General features: G+C 42.3%; 1 protein-coding gene across 4 annotated transcripts in view; it reads right to left on the bottom strand.

The window, feature by feature from the left end:
- Positions 1 to 19,927, bottom strand: part of CCDC120 (coiled-coil domain containing 120) — a 108,306-nt gene that overhangs the window by 25,299 nt on the left and 63,080 nt on the right. Inside the window, exon 1 of one of the 4 annotated variants that reach the window (XM_072431766.1) lies at positions 2,833 to 3,056. The exons of 1 other annotated variant lie outside the window; for it this stretch is intronic. The gene's annotated coding sequence lies outside the window, so the exon portion shown is untranslated. Of the gene's footprint in view, positions 1 to 2,789; positions 3,057 to 19,927 lie in introns of those variants that run through there. 2 more of the 4 variants (XM_072431765.1, XM_072431763.1) reach the window with 2 other exon arrangements.

Genomic DNA, 19,927 nt, shown 5'->3' on the forward strand with positions numbered 1-19,927 from the left:
TATATCATAGATGAAGGGCAGATACAGGACATGATGCTTTAAAGGCAGCAGGCAGTATTTGATATGTGATGTGCAAAAAACTGAGAGGACAGGGTGGTCCAGCATATCCCCCAAAAATGCATTCAGGCCTTGAACTGCAATAGTACTGTAAAAGCCATCAAAGCTAACTGGCAATCTCCATAGGAAGCACAGGGGCTAATAGGGTGTCAGACTTTGAGCATATTGGAAAACATTTGTGGCAGATCCAACATATGCTGCCTGATCCCATTGCTGCAAAACAAGCGTAAACATTCTGTGTGAAGTTAAGTAATTGACACATTTCACACAGACAAGTGGGTGGCCTGATAAGTCCTGATAAAATAGCACAGCTAGTTTCACTCCTTAGTAGTGTCAGTTTAGACACAATCACCTAATTGGAGTGCCATTTGAGCTTGGTTATACTTGTCACTTGCGGAAACCCAGGCAAAAGAGGGATAAAAACATCATCAATTTATAAAGCAGCCAGATGGGCTCACCACAACCTAAAAAAATTATAATACAAAAGCAATGGGTGTACCTTAAAAATTAAACCCCTTTAGATTATGGTGAGACCACCCTTTCCTGCAATACACAGAGTACTCTAGTATTTCAATCAATAAAATGTGGAATGCTGGAATCTCAAGAGCTTACTCAACCCTAACATACCCAAGGGGTAAGAGCTTTCCCCCAGAAAAAAAAGTGGAGAGAAATCAGTCTTGTTTCGTTTTGAAGCCTATGCACTAGCTTTGATTATTATAAGGGGTGTCAGTCTACCTGCTGGATTTTTGATCATGTGATAATATGCCAAGATCAGCAAAACACCTAAAACACCAGGGAGGCTAGAACAGAGGCAGGAGATACAAAAAGGAGATTTCATTAGTAAAAATCCCTGAGACGTCTGAGTTTTAATTGCTTAAATTTAGAGTCTGATGATGCAGAATAATTATTTAAATCATCACGGTACAAAGAAGCTGGTTGGCCTTCCCCTCCTCTCCTTCCCTAATGGGTTATGACCAATACAAAGGGCTTAGTAACATACAGTAAATTAAAGGAGTGGACTTTCTCTTGGTGATCACAGGAGCTAAGGAAGTCGTTGAAATCTGTGTACAGGCACCTCTGGGTACTTACTCCTGTGAATCCGTACTCTCTAAATGAGAGGGTTGACTTCACAATTTGTAGTTAAAACTAAGACACCAGCTGCTTTAGTAATGGGACCCTTCAAACCATCTATCGAACAGAAGAAAAATTTGACTTTTTAGAAAATAAATATTTAATTTCTATTGGACAACTTCAAACAAACTAGCAAAGGATGCTACAAAGCAATCCACCAACCCTGTGTCATCTATGACAAAACATGCAGCCACCCAGCGTAATTTGGCTTCAAGAAAGACAGGTAATGACAAAACTAGGAGTCATGCAGAATTTCAACATGGCATCAAAGAAATATTATGGAAGGTGTGTGCTGCCCAATGTGTTGAAATCATATGGCACTAAATTCCACTATCAACAGAAATCTCTAGATTCTGGAATTGGTAACTGTATCCAATTCCAAAAACATATTCAGGTATATATACCAGCTAGGTATCTGTGTACATATTGCTGGATATAGAAACATCAATCATTAATGTAAAATATTACTGTAATCACATACATAGCACTGCATACACAAGACATATCATATCTAGTGTAATATATGTGGAGATCTTTTCAGCTGTCCAAATATTTCACAGGCACCAATTAAAGAAGAGTATATTAGTCAGTATACACAATCACACATTATGGATTTAAAACTACCTCTGTTTGTCATATTTTGTTAATCAGTCCATTGTTAGTTGTATAATTCCTCATCACACAAATTATGTGCTATATAAACCATACGCAGTGCTTAAATGAAAAGTATTCATATGATTCACATACACTGTTTATAATGTAAGTGCAGCCAACATAGATATACAGTGTATCATATTCATAATAATAAGCAGAATAAGCACTACACACCATACAATCAATGCACAAACACATATATATATATAAAATATATATATATATATATATATATATATATATATACATATATACACACACACACCTGATAGACTTTTTGATAAATTTATCTAATTTCATATAACACAGCCTGGGCTCTGATATGTACACAAAGTGTCACATCCACTTCATCAGGCAGCACTGGCTATGTGTATTGTACTTGTATAAATTTGATACACTTTACATATTACACACCAGACTCAGATATTACACATTGTATCATATCCATAGTAACAGCAACATATAAGGTGTGTTAGCAGCAAAACGTAATATAAACAGCTCACATATTCCATACAATACACAGGAGACACAATGTACACTGAGGAAACACAATCATATCACACACTAAAGGTAGGGTACAACATCCATGTAAACACGAAATATATGAGGAGTATATGTATTCTGTACACACACCATAGCGGATGTGAGATCCATGTCAACACAATATATTTGGGATATATACCTAACACACACTTTTTAGTATGTATACCACTCATGTAAACAAAATGTAAATGGAGAATATATATCTATATATATATATATATATATATATATATATATATATATATACACACGTACATATACCTAGCACACACTGGATAGGATGCATGACACCCATGTAAACACAGCCTATATGGAGTGTACATACACGGCACACACTGCGTGGTGTATGCGCAATTCCAGGCACAGGATGGGATCCCCCGGTCACCCCGCGCACGCACACACACCTGCACAGGCGCAGACCTCCGCTCACCCCGGGATCGCTCTCACCTCTCCGTCCGCAGGTAGCAGCTTGCACTCAGCTCACTCTGGAGCTTCCAGCGGAACCTACCATCTTCTCCTCCTAACAGGGGGAGACCCGGCCGCAAGATCAAACCATTCACCGAGAAGGTTGCTCTCGATCATCCCTCCCCCGGCAGACCTGTCTGTCATTTGGTACGATCCGACCTGCAGGTTCTGGATTCCAAAAATTCCAGGAATGAGCTCTTAACCCCTCCGCGGCCGCAGAGTACCCAACCAGTGGCAGCAGGCAAAGCCAACCTAGGCACAGCGGGCTGGGTACCAAAAGTGTGTATTAACCCCTACACTACCAGAGCCGGTGCATTAACCTTATCTGTCCCTGAGATAGGGAATTAACCCTGCACGGACGCGAATTAATCCTTGGTCTGCCAATGCCGGCCTGCTGTGGAAACGTAAAGTATTAGCTCTAGCACTGCCAAACTAAATTAACCCGTAAACTTCCAGAACATGTGCATTAACCCCTGCCCTGTCGGATCTAACGTGTTAACCTATGCACTAGCAATACCAGTGTCTTAACCCCTACATTGCCAGACTTTTTTTGTATTACCTCCTGCATTGCGAGAGCATCTCCAGACATTATTCGCTGCACAGTCAGCATCAGTGTAAGAACCCGTGCACTGCTCTAAGGATTACAGAGAGCCACTGTAGAAGAGTGAAGTCTCTGGGCTATCCCTTGCACTACAGAACACTAAATATTAACCCTGTATCATAAGATCAACTCAATAATAATCCTTACGCTTCCAGAGTCTCTGAAAACATTTATCTTTGTACTGTCAGAACTTTGGTGACTTGCACCCTCCTTATTAACCCCTGCAATGGTTTTATGCCTTTTAATTCATGCACTGCCTGAGCGGCAAAACAAATTACCAGCTGCACTGTCACTGTATTTCAATGTAGCCACAAAAATTGGATTATTTGTATGAAATAGTCATTGAATAACAGAAACTTTGCATATTCTAACACTGATACCACAGCCCATATATTTTTTATTTCTTTGTAAAATGTTTTCTTTTTTTATTACCATTTACCCTTACTGTATCAGTCAGATTGAAATATGTGTAAAAGTGTAAAGAACGGAAAAAAAATATTTTACATATAAAAACAATCAGTTTTGAAAAAAAAAAAACAATCAGCACATTTACAGATATACAAGGATGGACTTTATTTTTGTCTTTTAAATAAATTAAATAGACCTATATCTAACCCTTCCTGCTCTCCACACCTCCCTTCTGCCCTAAAATGAACCCATCATTTTAAGGCACAAATAGAGAGGACTTAAACACAGAGATACAACTGAGAATACAGTATTACATCTTTAGTTGTCTAAATTTCTGGATTATTAATTTTATTAAACATCTCAAATGGTGCTGTACAATAGACAAAACACAGTGCAGATTTATTCATTAACTGGTAAGAGGTAGCTGTTTGTACTTTTCCTCGTTTTTTTCTTAGTTTCATCCTCTAATATGACCATTTATGCTCTGCCTGAAAATTTTAAATTTTCTGATCTGTATCTTTTCCATTGACTGTACATGGCCCCATTGTTATTGCAAGGCCATGCAGTGTAGAAAAAGTCTGCGGGGGCAAAGAATTACATTGAGCTCATTATTCATCTCATCATTCCTAAGCAAAACAAACTGTTATCTTGCAGTGTGGCAGTGACAGTTCTCCTTTAAATGAAAACTAAACTTTACTTTGAATGTGATTAATACTTTCACTACATTGAATGCAGCCCACCTGGGACAGTACTTACCTTTCTTTCCAATACAGTCTTTTCTGGTTTCTCTTCATATTGTATGCTACAGCCCTATTTATTCCTAGTGGTAATAGGGTAGTCTCTGTCAGAATACACATTTCGGTATGAGTTGGGCTGCGCCATTGGCAAGGACCTTAACAAAGGAACCATTGCTGAAAGGAGGAGGAAGACAAGTTTTGTCCAAGAAAGGTTGCATCCAGGGGCCTGGGGGATTTATTAAATGTGAAGTTTTCTTTTAAAGGAAGTATTACTAGGGTTTGTCAAAATCTTTTAAAGGGTAAACTTTTGTTTATCCACTAGGCTTTGTTAAGACTAGTAGTGAGGTTGCAGTGGGGTTACTGCTTCCTCATGCCAGTAAACTGGTGCTTTGGAGGAGATGCTACATGTAGCTTCTACCCACAGCAGCCCCAATAACAATAAAAGGAGACAGCAAAAAGCAGTACAGTACTGTCAAATTCTCGGATGTTAGTTGTTTAATAACCAGCATTGTGGTGTGAGCGCTTAAGGGCATGGCAAGGTGCCAGTCATAGGTAGCCTCAATCCCAAGGCAGATCCGAACCTGTCTTCATACTAGATATACACCCTAAATGGACAGCATTTACTAAAACACAATATATCACAAACATCTAACATTTATTTATCAATACATTTTCACCTTGTTTATCCATTTTTGAATCTTGGTGCTGGTGATCTACTCTAGCTACTTCCTGTTTACATGTGTTAGGTTCAGGATTTGCTGCACATGTTTGCCATAGATAGCAGAAGACAGTGTCTGCACAATGTACATGCATTTGGTCACTTGTACTCTTTATAATGGACACTTGTGGCATGATGATAATGTGGAGGCACATGTAGGAAACTGTTTCTTCTTATAACAGAAAGAATCACCAGGTATTCTTTTTTTATGTAGACCCAGACACTAACATGTTTGTAAAAGCTGTGTAATATCATAAACAGTTTCATTTTTTTAGTCTTTTTTTTACCATCTCAAAATTGTGGACTTTCACCAGCCTACTTGAGCCCCTTCCTGTCTACATGCTTTTGCTCCAATATTGGCTGTACATTATTGCTCTGGATTGATTTCTGGAGAATGATGGTCGATTTCTGTACCATAGTGTATCATAATGGTCATATTCTTGACCAGAATTGAATGTTCAATGGTGACAACTCAGGAGTCCAGTTAGAAGTTTTCAAATCAGTTCAAACCATAAAAATACATGTCAGAAGAAAGACCATCATTGCAGAATTACAAGGTATAAATTTAAAGCTAAAGTTTAATCTGCTTATATTTTGCCTTCTCTGGTTCCTTCTTCCTCATTTATTAACTGTTAAAAGTGTAAATCTATTTTTAGCCAGTGACAACATTACTGGGTATTTGTGCTTTTCCATATTTTCTATTTCACAGGCAGATTATGGCTGATGGGAGAGTCTGAAAGGGTGCTATACATCGCTTACTGAGAAGAAGAGGCTGTGGAAAGGCTACATGTAAGAAATCCAATGAATAATAAAATCAGAGATAGTCAGACTGCCAAGGAAAGGGTTAGATAATGCTGACGTCCTCCATTCAGAAGGACTTGTTGCAGAAGTGCATAATGTGCGGTTAAATCAGGGTAAGTAATTTTAGTACTAGAAAAAAACTGTATACCTGTGAAAGATGGAAAGTAAGGCTGAAGTTTATTTTAATAGCAAGCTGTAGATTTGAGACTGAAAACAAGTTCTGTAAATACACAAAGATGTTACGCCTCTATGAGATTTTAGAGAATAATTTTGTGTGTTGCTTTAGGGCAGACCATTTACATGAATGGGGTGCTTAACACACCACTATGAACCAAACATGGTGCGTGCTCCATTTTGAGCAATATGCTACAATGTAGATGCATTGGGTGCTGGAATAACTGTCATTGCAGTGTACCAATATGTAAAAATATATAAACAGGCCCTAAGAGAATTGTGTACAGCATCTTTTTCTAAAAATTTTAGCAGGATTCAAGTAGTTTTGGTAAAGCCTTTAAAACAACTTTGAGCACCAGTGTGTGAGGGTTAAACATCTCATATGAAGATGTATGCCTGTATCCTGGAAGCGCCTGTTTAGATCTATATAGTGTGATATCACACATAAAGGTCTATTTATAAAACAGTGAATCAGGCATTTACTGAAACTTTCCCTGGTGCAAAATCAATTACTGCCATTAAAAGACATGGACCTGGAAGATTCTCTACCAGACAATGTTTGAATGAATGGCAGATTTACTGCTTCATGAATAGGAGGATGGGATCGGACAGGCAGGACACTGGAGGACGTAGGTGGGACCAGGTAAGTCTTTATTTTTTCTTTTTCTAGCTGCCCTGAGTGTGACTCGGGGTTACAGCTATCAGCTGTTTTTTTTCCTTTTTTTTCCCCCGAGCCACACTCAGGGTTACCGCTCAGAAGTTTCAGACAGCCCATTGATTGATTACAAATTAAAGCCTGTGCAAGCATGACCTCTGAGTGCAATTTGGGGATGTGAAACTGGTCTTATTGAGGTATAAGCTGCTTCAGTAGACTTTTAGAATGTTTCAGGTAGTGTGGAAGCTTTCCAGAAGCATAATGAAGCCCGCTAGTAGTTTGTTCAAAGTGACAGTCATTACTATGATCAGTTTTTAATATCTCAATACTGCATAAGGCTTGCTTTAAAGTGCAAACAATGCATTGCAGTACACACAGCTCTAATACAAGCTGAAACTCGTGTTTACAAGGCCTGAGCCCTCTTGTCTTCTTTTTACATGCACCTGTTGCTGGTGAAGGGTAAAGCAGCCATTTTACTAGTGACTTAATTTTTTAGAGAAAATAGCTTGGCAATCTTTTGGGAACTGTTGCCATCATTGTGCCCTCTCTACATAGTCTTTGGCTGAAAGGTGGACTTTTTAAGACTGAACCTTTAAATTCTGCAGATCACTAGCCATTAAAGAGTGAATGTACATTGGGCCAATGCCTGTGGGTGACATTGAGTCTTCTATATCCTGTCTCATGGAGCTGTGACATCCCCCTATTATGATACAAACAGTCCTGTACTGTCATGGTCAGAAGGGGGGTTGAGGGAAGCAGGAAGAAGCTCTGAATGGACAGAAGAGAGGGTCGTTAATATCCAGCTCATTAATGCTGAGACCACACATTTCATGAAGAGGTTAAGCTAGGTAATCATTATTCTGATGGAGTTTACAGTGGATGTTTAAACAGGAAATTGAAGGATGATTGGCCTAACTTACTGTACATTTTCCACAGCCATTTATAAAGGCATGACTAAGCTTTCAGGAAAATATATAAATAAAGGCCCTGTTATTTCTCAACCACAAGTAATAACAGCTGGGTGTATATAGTAATATCCCAGTATACATTAGTGTTTGGGTAAACATTCACCTTGCTGCACCAAACCTAATAATAATAGCAGTGTCCGGTGTGTTTTTGTTGGTTCCTCATTGTCCTAAATTATTCTCTAGGTTAAAAAATATAGGCCAGGGTTTAGGAATAGCTGGAGTTCATTGGCCCTTATGGTTTGTCTACTTAGCCAGTTAAATGTTTTCCCCATACAAGTAAAAGTTAATGCAAAAGCAGCTCAATGTAAAAGTATTTCAAATACAAGTAGAAATCCCCATGTATACCAAACCTAACGAGTTGTTGACACTGCAGAATTTGACAGACAAGCCATAATATACATGATCCAGATTTTATCAATGCAAAGCTGTCTTTGAAGTCCAGTCATTCTAGGCTGATATGATGTAACCAGTCTGCAGAAGCATTTTCTCTGTTGGTAAATATTCAGGTTGTACATTGTAACTTTGCAGCAAGTCACAATTGAGAGGCCTCAGCAGAAATTGATCAGATATTTGTGAACACAGCCAGGATCTGCAGGTACCAGATACTACTAGTCTGTGTCATTTATGAATCAGCATCCCCAGGAAGTACATTCTGCCCCTGGATGATGCCACAACAAAAGTCAACATTTAGATTTTCAGATTCAGCTTTTATATTTAAATATTTAAAAGCTATCATTGCTGACTTTTTAAAAAAGTGTAGCTGCTTCCAAGTTTTAAGGTGTCAGCATGGTACGTGCATGCAGCAGATCAAGTCTGAACTCCCAATCCGCTTGTTTTTGATCAGTGGTTCAAACAGTATTGAAGCCGGATCAGCTTGACCGCCAGATGCCAACAGATAGCACTTTCAACAGGAGGGATTACCGCCTATATTGCAATCTTAATGGCCTTTAGTTATAACACTGGTACCCCCTCCTTCCTCATTTCCTAACCTGGTACATAACCAGTTCAACAGAAACCTGGCAGACCACTTCTATACATATACACCAGGATAATATTCCCAAGCAGGAAATAGAAGGGAATTGGATCAGTCAGATTGTCTTCACTCACTCTGCACTTTGAATTAGGGCACACCTATTGTTGGAGGAATCATGCTTCCTGTTCAGCAAATTCACTCCTTGTTTTTTAAAGGAAACCTGTCATGACATTAATACAGTGGCTGCCAAAGCTGTTCTCCTATTGATTATGCTAATTGCCTGGTTGGTCAGCGGCTTCTCTCTAAACGACTAACCAGGAAATAAAGTGAGATACCTGGTATTTCTGGGTATGGGAAGCATCTGACTCACTATTCCTTCCCCATGACAGTGCTGGTAATTTGCCTCTCAGGTCCCCAGCACTGTTACATGAAGATGGGAGAGTTCAGTGACTTGGAGTTTACACATTGATTTTCCTTTAACCCCAAGATAGAAAATGTGTGGAGGGTATAACAAACTGCATGGGGATGACATTAAAGCAAACCTGTTGCTTTGCCCTGCATGAACAAGCCACAGGTTAAATATCAGTTTTTACTGCATTAAAACAACAAATGTGTAAAGTTTCACATATTGTTTTTCGGAAGCAGCCACAGCTTGATTAGAAAAGCCTGTCCCCTGCCAGCAGCTGCCATGGTGGACCTTTGCTTTCTGTTCATGCTTTTCACTGATTTGAAATAGTACTAACTGTAACAAAGTAGGGAGATGACAGACCTATAAAGATACCAGAGCTTCCCCATAGAAAACAAGGATCATTCTGCAGCTGCTGGCAGGGGACATGCTTTTCTACACTGTGGCTGTTTTCTTTTTATTGCACCTGAAATTAATTTAGCATATTGAAATTGCACTTTCAAAGCCTATTCACTATTTTGTTGCACGTGAATGTGCTAGTGAGACAGCCTTTTTATTTGAATGATCTGCCTTATACACAATACTGGACCAAATCACCTTGCATCAAAAGTCATAAGCACAACACAATGCATGTTAGTAGCAGGTGTCTTGGAAAGGTGAGTTGAATGCCCTTCACATTGTGAATGGCACTTTTAGCCCACTAAACATGTAGCTTATGTAACTGCAGTGTACACAGGATGCTAGCTGGGCTTTAAATCTATGAAATGTACCCAGATATGATTCCTGTGTGTGACATCCTTAGCTGTGGCTGATGTGCAGCTATTAAAACCTGAACAAACGTAACAGTATTTTATATTTTTAAATATATATTATTTAAATTTATACATCAGTTGCTTATCTCCAATTTACTACTGGTTCCTGTTTTTGAACCTCTGAAGCAATACTCGCACGCACGCACAATCGTGATTTGGTGTTTCCACCACAGGACAGACTTCTAGTAAGCACTGGGGTTTCTTGGAAAATGAAACTTTAGTCGACAGACTGGACAAGGTGCCAATAATGCTACCTAAAGGAACTTCAAGCCTTGAACAATTCCGACACCTAGCGGTAGTGGTGAGAATTGCAGAATTCTGAGATTTTTTTTTTTTCTATTGCCTACAGCAGGGGTGTCAAACTCATACACACAGTGGGCCAAAATTAAAAACTTAGACAAAGACAATTTCAACCTTGAAATTTATTGAAAAAATTGAGTAAATTTTTCATTCCTATTAGATGTAAAACCTTGATGTGATCACGATCAGCATCACTTGGATAACAGCAGGCTACGCACAACCTTAGACACCGCTAGATGATACAAGGCCATGGGCCGCCAAGAAGGAGTGCTGGAAATGCCAGACACGGCCTCTGCGGGGCTAAAAATTATGAGTGGCCTGCCGCTGGAACTCCTGCTTTGTTGAAATAGCATTGCTACTACAATTCCCGGCATTAGTTGCATCTATAAAACAGTCCAATGGCCCGCTGGTCTATAGACGCGAGTGATGCTACTATCATGCTACTATGATTTTAGTAGAGGCGCTATTTCAATGCAGCGGCTGGCCAGTTGCAGATCATATTTAGGATTCCTTTGGGAGCCAAAAAAAAGGACGTTGGGGGCCAGGTTTGGCTCCCAAAGCTAAAGTTTGACACCCCTGGCCTACAGTTTCATGATAAAGCCCACATCCATCAGGAATACTGTTTGGTGACTGTTGCAATCTCATGAACAGGAATGGCCATAAATTCTGCTTAAATCGCACCTATTTTTGATTGAATAATATATTTTATTATTCACATATTCAAATACAATACAGTTAGGGTACATTCATGCACTGAATTGCGATGCAGAGCAAAAAACACTACACTACAATTCCCTACAATATACTCGCAAATAAATACATACATTCCTACATACTGCAGCGTGATACTGCAAACAACCCCAACAAAATTGCCAACAATACTTTAACAACATCTTAAACCATCCTAAAGAGCTCATTGTGGGCTTTATTAGAGTTCATGTGACTTTGTACAAGAAGTGCTTGGGGGCGGGGGGGGGGGGGGGGGGGGGTTCGCTCAGACGTCCTCTTCCGGAAAATCCATGAGTTGCTAGTCTCTGAGCAGACTGAGGGTCAGTCTGCGGCAGTCCTTGATGGACATTCTCTCCCTTCGGTGAACAAGGTGCTTCCATGCGCTCCAAATAGCGTCCTAAACATAGTTCATAATCCTCCAAGCTCCTTCAACTCCTTTTTCCATGTATTCCCCGTGGAACAGACCATACAACATAGCGCAGTATGTGATGGATGTTTTCGGGACGAATTGGCTCAGCTTCTGTTCCAGTGTCTTCAACACGGCTTAGGCGTAGGGACAATGACAGAAGACATGTAAAGCCGTCTCCTCTTCGATGATGCAGAAAGGGCAGTGCCTGTACCTACATAGGTTCCTGGAGTGCATGAAAGTTCTCAGGGGTAGTCCTCCTTGAACTGCCATCCAGGCCAAGTCCCTGTGCCTGTTAGTAGGTCTCTTGGACCCAATGTTTGTCGAGGTTACTTTGTAGGTGACTGTGTTCCTACCTGGAACAGGTTCCATAGAGTCCTTTCCACGGATTTGCTTGTAGATTGTCTTCGGCTTCCACAGGTCCGGCTTGACGCCTTGCAGCTCGTTCTTCTTGATGAACTTGAAGGTGTCCAAGTAGAACCAAGGGGTGTCCCAGTTGATAAGGCACGGAGCTGTCCCACTTGTCCCAGCCCAGGCTCCTCCATAGTGAGAGGAGGAAGAAACATGATATGGAGTTTCCTGCAGAAGTTGAAGATTGGTCCACCAACATCCTTCTTACAGTGTTGCAGGCGAAGAAGACTTCCAGCATCGTTGCGATGTCTGGAACTCCTATGCCGCCCTTCTGATGTTCCTTGAACATCGTCGCTTTCTTCACTCAGTCCATCTTCGAGCCCCAGATGAAGTGGAATGTCGCCCTCGTGATGGCCCTGCAGGTGTTGGTGCAAGGAGGTTAGGTTACTGCAACACAGAAGGATTTTGCTGCGGAGTACCAGTGTTTTCCCTTCGATGGTGAGGTCTTTGAGGCTTCAGAGGCCGAACTTTTGCCGCATTTTTGACAGCCTCTCTTCCCAAGACTTCAGGGCTGCTCCCTCCTTCCCAAACCAAACGTCAAGGATCTTGATGAAGTCTGGCTTGATGTTGAAGGGGATGGTCGCAGAGGAAAGCAGGTACCGATTTCCAAAGAGCATGGCTTCTGACTTCCTGCGGTTGACTTTTGCCCCCGAAGCTCGGCCAAAGTCTTCGCAGATCTGGACGAGCACGTTGATGGAATGACTATCCGCACAGAGCACCATCCATGTAGAGTGAGCACTTTGCTTCCCTTCTTTCTCGCTCTGGTGCAGTGATCCCTCTGATCTCTGGATTCCGTCTGATGCACTTGGCAAAAAGCTCTATATAACAAACAAAAAGGAGAGGTGACAGAGGGCAGCCTTGTCTGACTCCGGAGAGGACCGGTAAGGGGTCAGTCTTCCAGCCGTTCACCAGCACTATGGATGTGCTCTGGATGTCAAGGTACATCAGGTTAACATATGAACATCAGGTTAACATATGAGGTTAACATATTTCACCAAGCCCATACTTACGGAGGGCTCTAAGTATGAGCCCATGGGAGACACAGTTAAAGGCCTTCTCCTGGTTAAGGCTGACCAGAGTGGCATGGATGTTGTGGTCCTTGATGTAGTGAACCATGTCTCTGACCAATGCGAGGCTATCCGCAATCCTGCGCCTTGGGATGCCGTAAGTGGAGTCTGGGTGGATGATCTGTCTCCGATAACCTTCTTTAGCTAGTTGGCCAGTACCTTGGCGAGGATCTTGTAATCCACGTTCAGGAGGGAGATGGGACACCAGTTCTTGAGGTCGCATTTCTCCCCTTGTACAAGATGGTGATCATGCCTTCGCTCAGCGATGGTGGCATTCTGCCCTTCACCACCTTTCCTTGTACAGCTCGAGTAGGTCAAGGGCGACGAGGTCCCACAGCGCTACATAGTTATGCTGGGAGACCATCGAATCCCAGGCTTCTACCTCACCTAAAAGGTTTAGCGGCAGAGGACAGCTCCTCCAAAGTGAGAGGGGCATGGGTGGAGGCTGCACTTGTAGGATCAGGAGTATTAGTGATACCTGACAGGAACCTATTTGCAGCGTCGTCATCAGTTTCTTTTGGAGAGTAATCAGCCCGGTAGAAGTCATTTACCACTTCCATTACCTCCGACTTTACTCTTCAGTGCATTCCAAGTGAGTCCGAAGCTCGGCAAAGGGGGGTGTGACCTGAGTGGCGTTCCCTGAAAAAGAAAGAATTACATTGCTCAACTTTCTAGAGATGTTCCACCTTGGAGCGGAAGATGATACGTTTGGCGTCCTCCTCAAAGTGCTGTTTCAGGCGCTTCTTGGTCTCTTCCAGGTCTCGCCTAACGTCCCAGCCACAGTAGTAGAGATCCTGTGAGGACTGCAGCTCATGTTGCAGTCGCTTGAACTCCCTCTTCCTCGCACACAGCTGTTGGCGTCCCCTTGCTTGAAAGAAGCTTCAAAGCTTAACTTTCACAAACTCCCACTATTCACTTACCTTGGTGAAGTGCCTCTTGTCCATTTGACATACTCACCCCTCAGTTCTTCCATCAGCTCTTCTTTTTCCAGCAGGGCACAGTTCAGCTTCCAGGAGCCTGGGCCCGGGCCAAAGCCCTCGCCGCGGCCACCCTGAAAGAGAATAGCCCTGTGGTCCGAGAAGAAACAGGGAACCATGGTGTGGCTGTTGCACCTTACCTCTCTTGATGTGAAAGTGAAGTCAATCCTGAGCGGACAAAGCCATTGAGGTGGCACCAGTAGTAATTCAATGAGCCACTTCCAATAGAGCCCACAAAGTCCTTCAAGGAGGCTTCTTCCCCCATCTCCTTGAGAAGGCGGGAGGTAACGTCCAACTTTGCCATGATGACGGAGCTGTGTGAAAAGTCCACCCCTGGTCAGAATGGCTACACATGCTGACTTGCAATCGCCACCCCCATACCAGTAAGAGGAACCCTTGGTCCACTGGGAGGACAGATGACTGTACCTCCTAGAGGCAGGGATGGCACATTCCTGCAACATGACAACATCTCCCGGTGGGGTGTCCACGAAGCTAAGTGCAGTCTGTCTTCTGAAAGCGTCCTTTATGCTCCTCACATTGATGGATAAGACTCAGATCTTAGCCATGGTGATTCGAGTAAAAGTGACTATTCAGCTGAACTTGCACTGCCTAAACCGGGAGGGGGCCTGCTCCCCCTTTTTTCTCGACCAGCTCCTAGAACTGTACCTCGTCTGAGGTTGGCTGGAAGAGGTTGGGGTCGTGGTCCATGTTGGAGAGGTACTTGACCACGTCTGCCATGTCCTTGGTGAACTGGTGTGGGGGAGGAGATTGGACCTCCTCATTATCCTCCTTTGCCTGCTGCTTCTTGGACAGGTCCATGTCCATGTCTGCGGCAGGGCTTTGAGGGAGCTTCCTTTTCCTTCTCTTGTGGACACTGGTGGTGTCCACCATTGAGGGAGTGGGAAGGGGGGAAAAGACTCAACCGAGGTCAGATCCAGGGGAGGAGGGGGGCTTGGGGGCGGTACCTGGGGGTGGGTTGGGGCTTGGGATCAGGTCCATTGGACCTGAGGGAGGTTTGGGCTGGGTGGCCGGGGTCGAGGGCTAGAAGGTGGAGGGGCCAGGGGGAGCAGGTTTCCCTCAAGCATCTGGGGGTCTATGCTCACCTCTGTTCCCTCTGGGAGGGGGTCCATTCCTATTGTCACGTCTGGTGGTGCCTGCTGTTCCTGCGCCTCAGAGTACTCCCACATAGGACCTTGTCTGTTTGGGGCACTCCCTATGCAGGTTATCCTGTTCTCCGCAGAGGTTGCAGATCTTAGTCCTCGGGCAGTCGTTGGACTCTTTGGTTTTGTGGCACGGCAGAGCCTGCAAAAAAGCAACAGAGCAATTCTTACATGGCCAGCTTTCCTGCATCTTCTGCAGGTTCGTGGCATGTCTTCGTAGTGCAGGATCCTGGACACAGCCCGAGGTTGATGCATTGTGGTATATGCAGAAGGTCCCCTGTAGTGGCGTCTTTTCACAGCTTGCATGTCAGGCCCAATTTTCAGGTGCAGAATGCATGGACACCGTGACCTGTCTTTCTTCCCTTTGAATCAGAGAATCGGCAGTAAACCTGCCGAAAGGGGATCCAGGCTCTGCTGCCCTCACCTTTTCCCAATATGTTCTACACAACTGTAATGAAACGAAGGTAACATGGAAAATACTTTGCATAAAGGCTTGTATGGAAAGGGCCTCGGCCTTGGAGAATCCTTGTTCCAGGACCATCTTTCGTCCGAACACCTCTGCTGTCATCTCTGGTATTCTGCCGTCTACCTCCTTCAGCTTCAGGATCACAGTTTGCTTCACCCAGGGTTCCAGGGTTGAACCTTGTCGGCTGCCTGGGGTCTTCTGCCGTTCTCCGTTGGGGCTGCTGCAGCTGCTGCTGGGGCAGGGCCCACTGGAGCAGGGGTGGCTGGACTTTTTCTTCTTGCATCGCTGGCTTGGGCTGGGGGGATGTTCTTCTTCGTCTTTGTTGCCTTCTTGGGTGCCATCTCTGCAATTTCGGTCATGGACACCTCGGGCCTCGGCTTGGGCTGTGGCTTCTGGCTTCCTTGATGTCTTCTTCCTTGTCCCTTCTTGTCGCCTCCTCGTTGATTCGCCTTCTAAGCTCAGTTGCCTTAATAAAGGCAGTTTTATGCTCACCACCGTGGTAGTGACACAAAGGTGGGGGAAAGGGGTGATTGCTGTCTTGTTCCTGGAGAGGGCTAAGTCTCTAGCCCAATAGCAGCAAGTAGGTGAAGCCAAATTGAATTGACAATCCTACCAGGCTGAGCAGAGGGTACTTCACCAGGACCTATTTTTTTCTCCACCGTTGCAGCCTAAAATGCTTTGAGAACCCTAAGGACAAAGGTAGATACTACACTTGATCTTAGCCAAAAGGCCGAGGAGCACCTATTGTTTGGGGAGAGCGAAAAGATCTCTCTATCTGGGGGTTTCTCTATTCAGAAAAATGCCCAGCCTAGTACCCGTGGGAAGCCATAGGCTAACCCACAGAGAACAGAACCTGTCTGATCTTGGTCAGACAGGCCAGTAGGCCCACTGGCCAAGTATCCAGCCCCTGCCAGGAGCACCACCACCAGGGGCCATGGCCAACTGTCTCAGTCAGACAGGCCAATAGGCTCACCGGGCTGATTGGCCCCAGCTTGCACCCCAGTTCCCGCCCAGGAGCACCCCCCCCCCTCCAGCAATTTTCTTTTTGGTGGAAATGCATTAGGAAGATTCAGAAGTGATATTCTAATGACTGAATAACACTTATCTGAAAAATTGATAATCTCCATTGGTCATGTTTGGATTTTTCGTGCCATAAATACTGCTCAAATTGTACCCATAGTTTGGGGAGAAGTTTATTTTGTTCTTTGTATTCTTTTGTAGGAGCAGCTTTCAGAAAGTGTATAATACTTGGGGGTGGGGGTGGGGGGGTCATGTGCCGACTTAACATGTTGTGTTGGTTATTAATGTGTCCTTTGTTTATATAGATCTGGTACAGGTGGGTGGTATGTTCTTTACAGGCAACTTAGACACCCCCTTGAGGAACCCCAAGGCTCCAGCAGGCAGTCCAGATGGTTGCATGTTTTTTGGTGGGGTTTCTAGATATTGACAACAGTGGACCATGTCTGTGTAATGTGTCAGGATGGCCACTTGATCAGAAGTACATGTGACAGGGGAAAAGAGTAATTGGAAGACAAGGAAATATTCACTCTATAACCAAAAGTGTCATGTGTGACTTATTGTCCTGAAGTCCTTTTGAAATATAGTCACTTCTGCTCTGTTTTTCCATACCTGTATATTTGCAGTGTGGGATGTCAGGCTCTGCTGCATCTGATTGCTGACCCTGGGAGATATGGAGTGAGACTTGATGATGTCAGTAATGCTGGATGGAAAACTGTACCTGTAAGGATTTTCCTGCTTCTGCAGCATTTATTGGACCTGATTTATTAAAGCCCTCCAAAATAGACTATCATGGGTGAACCTGGGTGATCCAGCAAGTGTATTGATTTATTAAAATCACTTTTATTTGACACATTTTATCAATCCATTTAAGGTTTGCTGGTTCCCCCATGATAGTCAATGTTTTCTGAATTTATGAAGCTTTAACACAAAAATAAGTATTCAGATTTATTTTCAAAATACTATTCAGCACAACTGAAAATAACTGCAATTTTCCCTCAGCTTGTCCTTTTTTGTCTTGGGCACAGATTTTACAATACAGGGCCTCTTTTGTATGTTTTATCATATATGAGATTATAGTGATTGGGTTAATATTTTGATATTTCGTGAAGTAGTTTGTGTCTTTGTCTTCTCGCTGGCTCATAGTGAAGTTGTACCCTCAAGATTATTTTATAATTCTACATTGTGGAGAATCCTTATGTGGTCACCATACTTTCAAAAGCTATACGGTTAAAACCAAATCCCTTGTAAACCCTACTGTCTGCCTTTCACTGTGTCAACCACCAGAGGGCACAATCGCTCTGAATATAAATGACTGTGTTTGCAATAAAGAGGGGACAAAGGTACAAAATAATGTAACCCATAGCAACCTAACTAAATTCCAGCCATGTCAACTCTTTTATAATGCAGGGAGTCATGTAATATGTACAAATGGCACAGCTCTATTCTTTTACCAAGCATCCTGATAAAGACTGAATAAGATAGACTATCCATGTAGAACCTGGGTGATCCAGCAAAAATGGACTGAATCTGGTCCAGGAGTGAAAACATTTGTCAACTAATAGTAAATATTTAAAAACAAAAAAATCCTTTACAGGTAATCCGGATCACCCAGGTTCTCCCTTCATAGTCTATCTCTCCTGTTCTTGGAAAACTTTATTAAATCAATCCTGGTATCCTGTTTTGCCGATAAATATTTCCAATGTCTGACATCGTTCGTATATGAACATTACACCGTACTACTTCTTTCTCTACCCACACTGTAAACCCGCCGCTGTACTGCTTCATGTCCTCTCTATGTTGGTGTATTTCTCAGTTTGCTAAAGCTAGTGCAGTACAAATGGATTCTGTTTGGTTGCCATGGCTACTGTAATTTAGTGTTTGATTTCTTGTACTGTTGTACTGAATAATTCTAAATCGCTTATGATGTGTCTGTCATACAGCTGTATCCTCCGCTGATCAATAAGGAAAACAACTCCAACAGTATTTAAAGGAATAATAAATCATTTCATTATTTTTTAATAAACCTGAAACTTTGTGGCACATTTACAAACATGTGTGAAAATAGCAGTGTTATGTATCAATAGTAACTGCCACCTTCCAGTGTCCAGATTTTGTGAACTTTTTTACCTTTGGTTTTCTAAGATTTACTACAGAACAACAAATTGAACTGTACAGCAGACCAATTGTAAGTGACTGATTTATTGGTCTTAGATTGCAAATGAAATGATTGGATTTTTTGGCAAATATCAATAGAAAGTAAACAAGTCATGTATGGAATCCCGAGCAATTCTGAACCAGATCTCCCATCTATTGGAGCATCCTTAGAATTGTCTTGTGGTTTAGATCATCCCTAGCTCTACAGACAGGGAAAAGCACAATATAATTTGTGATATGCTTTAGTACTGACAACCGACGATTGATTGGACTAATCCGTTGTGTGCAAAATCAAATACTTGTGTGTAATAGGCTTAGGTCCCACTGGGAATGGGGTCTGCAGATTCATAAATGTAAAGAACCACAGAGTGTTCTGTAAACATGTTGTGGCCAATATGAGGAATTCCCACCATCTTCACCGGATTGATTTTATACAATTACAAATTATAACAAATTTTATGTTATGAATCAGGGCTGTCCAACTACATTCCTCAAGGGACACATACAAGTCAGAATGATCAAATAAACAGTTACCCTCTGACTATTTGTAAACTATACCTAAAAAATAACTGATAAAGTCTAATAGAAATAGAGGTCCTTGCCCTTGAGGACTGGAGTTGGAAAACTTTATCATGGAGGATGCAACGCAAGAGAGGCAAGAACACAAAAGTGCACAGAAACACCCAAAATTCTCAGCAACAAGGTTACAGAGATGGGAATTATGGCAGGTACATCTTCTGATGTAAATGGACACGTAAAAATCGCTATAAATCTCATTTACCAACAACACATTCGGAATTCAGAGGAACCTCTTAGTACATAGTACCTAATTAATCTAAAGAATAAGATATAATTAGTTTGTAAAGTTTATGACATGCTTTGCTTTATAAAGATTCCTTACTCCTAATGTTTGCTATACATTGATAAAAGGAAAGGTCACATTGATACAATCATTTTCTGATTTAAAAAGGCCGACACCAGTTGAAAGGTAAAATTCAGCTAAATCCAGTACACTCGACTAAAAAAAAATACAATTCTTTCATAGAGATGATTGTTACAGTTCAGCAAACATTTGTGGTCTTAAATGTATGGTCGAGTAAACAATTATTTTTTCAATGTAGTAATTTACCGCAA

The sequence above is a fragment of the Pyxicephalus adspersus genome, chromosome Z, assembly GCF_032062135.1.
Source record: "Pyxicephalus adspersus chromosome Z, UCB_Pads_2.0, whole genome shotgun sequence".
Lineage (NCBI taxonomy): Eukaryota > Metazoa > Chordata > Amphibia > Anura > Pyxicephalidae > Pyxicephalus > Pyxicephalus adspersus.